The 8,532-nt window shown below is 43.0% G+C and overlaps 1 pseudogene; it reads right to left on the bottom strand.

The window, feature by feature from the left end:
* Window positions 1-6,640: 6,640 nt before the first annotated feature.
* On the bottom strand, window positions 6,641-7,862 carry LOC121152383 (annotated as a pseudogene).
* Between the last annotated feature and the right edge of the window lie 670 nt (window positions 7,863-8,532).

The following is an 8,532-nucleotide window of genomic DNA, read 5'->3' as shown; positions in this document are numbered from 1 at the left end:
CTGTGACTTCTTTGTTGACATATCAATTTTGGTGTATATACAACCAGGTTCTATACACCTTAAAATGGCTATAGGTTACTATTCAGCTGTCTCATGTCTATTTTCATTTTGGTATTTAGCAATTTATAGCATTGAAGAATGATTTTGCTGAGCCTGGTTGTTTTTCAGGTGGTCTGAACGGGCTTATAACTCTAACAAGATATGTGTCAACAGTTTAGGTGCAGAACATTTTTAGGAGGGGTGTGCAGAGAAATCTTCAACACCCCAGTGAGGAGTACAAACCCAGACATTTCAACATAGCACGTGGGTGTTTCCAAACAGCACTCTTTTTCATGATTTATTCTATTTCTATTTGAAAGGCAGAGTTACAAAGAGGGAAAATAGAGAGATTGAGAAAACTTTCATTGCTGATGATGTCCCCAGATGATGGACATAATGGCCAGAGCTGGGCCGGTCTGAAGCTTGGAGCCAGAAGCTTTCTCCAGGCCTTCCCCAAGGTTATAGGGGTCCAAGGACTTAAGCCATCCTCTGCTGCTTTCCTAGGCTATGAACAGGAAGCTGGATCAGAAGCGAAGGAGTTGAGACACCAACTCGCACCCATGAGGGATGCTGGTGCTCCAAGTGGAGGTGCCTGTTACAGCATGGCACCAGCCCAAACTTTTTTTCCTCTTGTTGATTCATTGCCCGAATGACCATAATGGCCAGAGTTGGGTCAGATCAAAGCCAGGAGCCTAAAACTCCATCTGAGTCTTTCATTTGGATCCCAAGCATTTTGCTGCTTTCCCAGGTGTGTTAGTGCCTAACTGGTTTGAAAGTGGAGCAGCCAGGACTCTATGCCCATATGGGATTTTGGCATGACAGGTGACAGTTTAACTTGGAGTGACATAATGCTGTCATCGTCCAAGCAGACTCTTCACCACTCTGCCAAATGCCTGCCCCTGAATACCCTTGAGGAAGGTAAGGAGCTTGAGTCTTCCCTATTGTCCACTCTAAAATCTCTGGAATATATCAACAAAAGAGAAATGGAAGCAGACACTTGGCACTCTAGTTAAGTCATCACTTGGGATATATGTATCCCATAGGAGGGTATTGGCTTGAATACCACTTCTTCCACTTCTGATCCAGATTCCTGGTAATCTGCATCCTGAGAGGCAGCAGATGATGGGTAGGTTCCTGCCACACACAGAGGAGATGAGTTCCCAGCTCATGTTTTCAGCCTGGTACAGCCTTGGCCCTTATGGGCATTTGGGCAATTAACCAGGAATGGAAGATTTCTGTCTCAGTCTTTGCATTTCAAATAAAATGATAAATAAATTTGTTAAAGGAAACTAGAAGCAGAATCTAGAGGATGTGAAAATTCTATGTACAGATTATGAAAGCCAGTAGTGTATTAAAAATAATAAATCACGGTTGAGTAGTGTTGATCCCAGGAATGCAAAGACAGTTCACTATTACAACAAAATTTCATCCATAGGGTTGATGTTATGTCACACCAGCTAAGTCTCCACTTGTGATACTTATGTTATACTGGAGTATTGGTGCAAGTCCTGATTGCTGCTCCATCTCTCTCTCTCTCTCTTAAGATTTATTTATTTGATAAGCAGAGTTAGAGAGAGAGAGAATCATCCGTTTGCTGATTCACTCCACAAGTCGCTACAGCTAGGCCAGGTTGGATTCAGGATCCTGGAACTCTGTCCCAATCTCCCATGCAGGTAGAAGATGGCCCAAGTATTTTCTCATTAGTAAGGAGCTGGATGGTAAGTGAAGCAGTCAAGGAGTCCAGCTAGTGCTAAAATGAGATGCTGGTGTCTCCGACGGTAGCTTAATTCAATGCACTGCTGTGGTTTAACCTGTTGTGCCACAATGCCAGCCCCACTTTCAATCTGGTTTCTTGCTCATGCAGCCTGAGAAAGAAATGGAGGACAACCCAAGTGCTTGAGCTGGTCCCCCACCATCCCAATGGGAAACCCAGATGGAGTTCTAGGCTCTTTGCTTTGGCACAGCAGAGCCCCAGCTATTGCAAGCATTTGAAGAGTGAGCAAATGAATGGACAATCTCTGTGCCTCTCACACAATTTTTTTTTTAATTTAAAAGGTATGCCTAGCTTCACCAAGATACAAAGCTTTATATGCTTAATAAACTCAAAATATAAGGGCAAAATGTAAAGTTGATAAAGAAAATGTAAGAGAAAAAATTTTTTGTGAATGAGAGCAAGAAAGAACTTATTACTAATATGTAAATTTAAATGATCATGCGACATCACTTTATACCCATAGAAGACTAGCACAATTGAACACGTTGGATATTGCCAGATACTAGTAGAAACAAGGAGATAAGGGGACCTCAGATTCTACTGTTGGTAAGTAGTTTGGTGTAGCCATTTTAGAGTGTAATATGACATTAGCTGTTCCAATTATACACAGGTCCCATGGGCAGGAAATGTGTATAGGGATCCACTGAAAGGACACATAGGAGAATGTCCATTGAAGCATTAGGTATGGTGGTAGAATGCAGGCAGAGTAATGGCCCTCAAAGATGCCTGCACTCTAATTCCAAACTCATGGATATGTTAATTTTCGTGGCAAAAAAAGAGAGAGAGACTTTGAGAAATGAGGAGTATCCTGGTTTTATTGGGGATACTACTGGGTGATCAAGATAGATCCAGTCTAATCAGATGCATCTTTCAAAGTGGTCAGTCTTTCCCAGCTGTGGTGAGGAAACCATGGGATAACAGAGGGCTGTTGGGACAGAAGCAGTGTTACAAACTTTGGGGACAGGTGAGGGGAGCATGAGTGTAATGGGGAAAGCCTCTAGGTGATGGGAGGGAGAAATGATTCCTCCCAATAGCCTCCATAAAGAGCTCTTATAACTCAAGCATAAGTGACCCAGTTTAGAGATGGGCAGGGCTGAGAAGTTGGCACAGCAGTAAACATGCTTCTTGGGATATCTGCAGCCATATCAGAGATTCTGCCAGGATTAGAACTGGCCCCCATATGGGATCCCAGCGCATTCAAGGAAAGAACTTGAGCTGTTAGGCCACCGCACTGGGCCCAGAAGCTCTATTCTTAAGAATGAATAAAAGATAACTGAGCATATATATCTACTCAACAATTTTCACATGAATGTTCCTAGCAGTATTGTTTATAATCAATAAAACATGGAAACAATTCAAATGTGCAGCAACTGAAGAATGACTACATAAAATGTATGACATGGTCATGTAATGAAATATTATCTAGTAATAAAAAAGAGTACCACAACATGAATAGCCTTGAAAACATGGCAGGTGAAAAACACCTAGTCAAAAAGAAAACCAAAAGTAGACTAATGGTTGCTTAGGGCTGGAGTTCAGGTGATAGAATCTCTTGCCATTAGTTTTATACTTCCAGAAATATGAAGCAAAGCAATCAGGATGCAGGAAAATGGTATCAAACAGAAATACAACACAAAGGAATGAACAGCATTAGAAATATGTATAATTATAAGATATTTCTTGTATATCAAGAGGATTTACAGTGAAATAGCCACTTATAGAATTATAACAGATGCAAGAACAAAGTGAGACAAAGAGCAAAAAGGACAAAGGGACAGCCCTGTGTACATGTTACATTATACTGGAAGTGGAAGATCACACTGCACAGAGTGGATGCGTGCTGGACACAGGTCAAAACCCCAGCTGGGATACCTGCTCACCGTGTTAGGATGCCCTGAGTCCTGGCTCCATTCCCAACTGCAGCTTCTTGTTAATGTATGCCCTGGGAGGGAACAAGTGTTGGTTCAAATAGCTGCATCCTTGCCACCCACTTGGGAGATATGGATTTGGGGTTTTCAGCTCCCGGCTTTGGCTGGACTAAGCCCCACCCATTGCACGTATTTGAGAAGTCTCTCTTTTTCTTTTCTCTCTCATTCTCAACAAAGATTTAAAATAACATGCAGAGTGTGCAAACACTAGAAATAAGAAAAGAAAACCCCCAAAATTAGCTAATAAAGTTACAGTGACTATAAGGTACAATACTAAAAATACAGTTTCCAAAACAAAGGTAGGAAAAGAGGAATAAAGAATAACAAGATATTCAGAAAATAAGGAGAAAACCATATAATCATTTAGAAAATGCAGAAAAAGAATTTGGCCAAATTCTATATCATTCACAACAACAAAATACTCTCAGCAAAGTAAAAATAGAATGACCTTTAACCTTCTGGAGGTCATTATGAACAACTTAGATCCGTGTACTTTATCAATGAGAAATGGACACCCTCCCCTTGAGCTCAGGAATAAGAAAGCAGCATCTACTCTTACTCCTCCTGTTCTATGTTGTGCTGGTGGCCCTGATCCAATAAGGAAGTGGGACAGGACACATTAATAAGTTACATACGTCAGAAGGGAACAAATAAAGCTGTCCTTACTAACAGGTGGCATATTTGGGCACACAGATTCTGAAGAAGCCACAGCTGGCATTCTTACATCTCTTAAGGACTCAGGACACAGGGCCAATGTGCAAATATCAATGTTATGTCTGTGACACCAAAAAATAACTTTAGAAAATGACATTTTTAGGATATTATTTATAATGGATCTCCTAAAACATGAACAACTTAGGAATAAATTCAACAAAATATGAAAACTATATGCTGAAACATATTAAACCTTGCTGAAAAAATTAAAAGGGCTCTGGGAGCCAGCATAGAAGTGGAGTGGGTCAAGCTGCCACCTATGATGCTGGCACCCCATATGAGCAATGGTTTGAGACCCTACCGCTCCACTTCCAATAGATGTGGCTCCTTGCTGATGTCCCTGGAAAGCAGCTAAATATTTCCTGAGTCTCTGGATTTCTGTACCCATGTGTGAGACCTGGAAGAAACTACATGCTTCTGGCTTTGGCCATCTGGGCTAACAAGGGAGTGAACCAACTGGGTGTGAACCAACAGATGGAAATTCTCTCTCAACTTTGACTACCAAATAAATAATCTTTTTTTTAAAAAGATTTACTTATTTATTGGAAAGTCGAATATACAGAGAGGAGGAGAGACAGAGAGGAAGAACTTCCATCCGATGATTCACTCCCCAAGTGACCACAACAGCCAATACTATGCTGATCTGAAGCCAGGATCCAGGAACTTCTTCTGGGTATCCCACATGGGTGCAGGGTCCCAAGGCTTTGGGCCATCCTCGACTGCTTTCCCAGGCCACAAGCAGGGAACTGGATGGGAAGTGGAGCTGCCAGGATTAGAACCGGCGCCCATATGGGATCCTGGTGCGTTCAAGGCAAGGCCTTTAGCCGCTAGGCCACGCTGCCGGGCCCAAATAAATGATCTTTAAACAACAACAAAAAAGGATCTTTGTGTGATTTTCTAATTGCAAGGCTTACTATAAATTAAAGGTACAAGTGGGCAATTGAGATCTTTCTTTGGATGCCCGCATCCCATATTGCCCAAGTATGAGTCCCGGGTTTGCTTCTGAGTCCAGCTTCCTGCTAATGTACATCCTAAGAGGCAGCAGGTGATGGCTCTCATACATGGTTTTACACCTCCCATGTGGGAGACTAGCTGGCCAAGCATCGGTAAGTCCTTTTATTTATTTTATTTTATTTTATTTTATTTTATTTTATTTTATTTTATTTTATTTTATTTTATTGGAAAGGCAGATGTACAGAGAGGAGGAGAGACAGAGAGGAAGGTCTTCCATCCGATGATTCACTCCCCAGGTGACTGCACTGCTAGAGCTGAGCCAATCTGAAGCCAGGAGCCAGGAGCTTCCTCCAGGACTCCCATGTGGGTGCAGGGCCCCAAGGCTTTGGGCCGTCCTCAACTGCTTTCCGAGGCCACAAGCAGGGAGTAGAGAAGTAGATGGATGGGAAGTAGAGCTGCCAGGATTAGAACTAGCACCCATATGGGATCCCGGCACGTTCAAGGTGAGGACCTTAATCATTACGCTATTGCACCAGGCCCGGCATCGGTAAGTCCTTAAGAGGAGGAGCAGCTTGCCTGAGAAGCAATGTACTAAACATCCTGCCAGCTTCTGCAAGAATGAGATATTGTAGCAACTGAAATAGCAATAGCTTCCATAATGACTTGAAGTTATTATCATTTGCTTGGTAACTCCTTTATAAATAAAGTCTATCCATGGTCATTGACCCACAAAATGACAGTTTTATTTTTTAATGAAGATTTATCTTTTTAAGACTTATTTATTTTTATTGGAAAGTCAGATATACAGAGAGAAGAGACAAAGGAAGATCTTCTGTCTGCTGATTCACTCCTCAAATGGCAGCAACGGCCAGAGCTGCGCCAATCGGGGAAGTCAGGAGTCCAGAATCTCTTCTGAGTCTCCCACATGGGTGCAGGGTCCCAAGGCTTTGGGCCGTCCTCGACTGCTTTCCCAGGCCACAAGCAGAGAGCTGGATGGGAAGCGGGTCGCCGGAACATGAACCGGCCTATGGGATCCCAACAAGTTTAAGGCGAGGACTTTAGCCACTAGACTACTGAGCTGGGCCCTGTTTATTTATTTATTTGTTTATTTATTTATTTATTTATTTATTCATTTATTTAAATAAGATTTCTCAAAAATGTCCTTTAATAGGAATTGTCTTAATAAGCTATTAAATCCATTTAACACTAAATGGTCAGGGTTGTTTTTACAATGTCATTAATCACTTCTACTAGAATGGACAACCCAAAAGTCCCACTTAAAGCCCTTTTATTTCCACCTCACTGGCAGGCGGCCTTGAGCAGCCCACCTGCCGCTCCCCTGGGTGCACTTCCTACAGTGCAGACAACGTGGCCCAGCCCACCTGCCTCCCAGCACCCTAGAAAAATCCACAAGGTCAATGTGGGTGAAGCTTTTTGGCAGCTATAAAGCACTATAAAATTACAGTCACAGGAAAGTCCACCACCAAGGTAATATTCATGCCTATAACCAAATAAAGACCGCAACACACTACTTCCCTTTGGGTAGACTTAATTCATTTTAAAGGGGAAAAAAAATCTGAGTTTATTTGTTAGTGTTTATATAAACAAGCTACAACCATCATTTCAAAAATAGGATACCGCCCTCCAACTACAGTGTATTTAATAGGACTATATCTGAATAAGAATTCCATAGAAATAGAATATATATCTGAACACATGAAAGCAAGAAAGGAATATTTTACATTATATAGAACTTCAGGTGATTCAGCTGTGTTACCCCTCCAACCACACACTTAATCTTTGTTTATTGCAAACATTGCAGTCAGTTCAGGGTGTGCCAACAATCACACAGGTACAGCATCAGGTAGCGCGAGGCACACTGGGCTGCTTGTAGAGAGGTGACACAGCCTTCACTTCAGAGGACCTGCAGTCAGAGTTACTGTCTGCTCATCAGTGTTTCAACTAACCATCCCATGGCCTCATCTAGGCTGGTGCCTTTGGTTGCTGAGGTCTTGAATATCTGCCACTTTCGGTCCTTTAAGGGAGCAAGCCCAAGGGAATTGGCCATCCTGAGGGAGTCATGGCCTGCTCCATGTCTTGTTTATTTGCAAATACCACTAAAATGGCTTTTCTCAGTTCTTCTCCCTCCAACATAGCAACTAGCTCTGATTTGGAAATCCCAATTCGGTCTCGGTCACAGCTGTCCACGGCGTAGATGACTGCATCTGTGTTTGAGTAGTAACACCTCCAGTTCGGCCTGATATTTGTCTGTCCTCCTAAATCCCAGACTTGGAACTTCAGATTTTTGTACTTCACCGTCTCTACATTAAATCCGATGGCTGCAGTCTGTACAAAATGGTGGTTTTTCCTGCTCCATCGAGTCCCAGAATCAGTATTCTCATTTCCCGAGTTTCAAAGAGACTGGAAAAAATACTTGAGAAAAAGCCACCCATCGTGAGCCGGTAGTCAGGGCCAGGCCCCGGGCTTCAGCAGCAGCAGCAGCAGGTGCCCATGGCTGGCCGTTCCACGCAAGCCCGGGGCGCCGGCAACTTCCACGTTGGACTCCCGGAGGGAGCAGGCACCACTATTTATTTATTTTCGTAAAGTCAGATTTACAGAGAGAAAGAAGCATCTTCACTGCCAAAGTGGCTCTAACAGCCAGAACATGAACCAGCACTCATATGAGATCCTGGCACATGCAAGGTGAGGATTTAGTCACTAAGCTATCGTGCCAGGTCTGACAGTCTTGGTTTGTCTATGAACATCCACTGAGATCCTGGAAGATCTGTACAACATAGGCCAGTTGAGAAACTTCACCTAAAAAAAAATCACAAGCTCTCTTGTGGGTTTAGCCAGATTATCTCACTTCCTGGTCTCGGGCCAGAGGGATTCCACGGAACTGGTCTGTGGGCTGTAGCTGATGAGTAATTCCTTATTCCAAGAGGAGTGTTTATCCAGGAGTGATGGGAATCCCAGTGCAAGCAATTGCTCATGCAGTATCACACTGGGCATGGGTGAGGGAGGCGGGCTCAGAATGGTCCATTGTAGTGGAAAGACAGGGGTAGTCTAGGCATCTGTCTGTCACTGCGCACATGTGAAGTAGAGGAGATACAAAGCCTGTAG

The sequence above is a fragment of the Ochotona curzoniae genome, unplaced genomic scaffold (genome assembly GCF_017591425.1).
Source record: "Ochotona curzoniae isolate NIBS_2020 unplaced genomic scaffold, NIBS_Ocur_1.0 contig_2404, whole genome shotgun sequence".
In the NCBI taxonomy this organism is placed as follows: domain Eukaryota; kingdom Metazoa; phylum Chordata; class Mammalia; order Lagomorpha; family Ochotonidae; genus Ochotona; species Ochotona curzoniae.
This window is presented reverse-complemented; position numbering and strand designations above follow the sequence as displayed.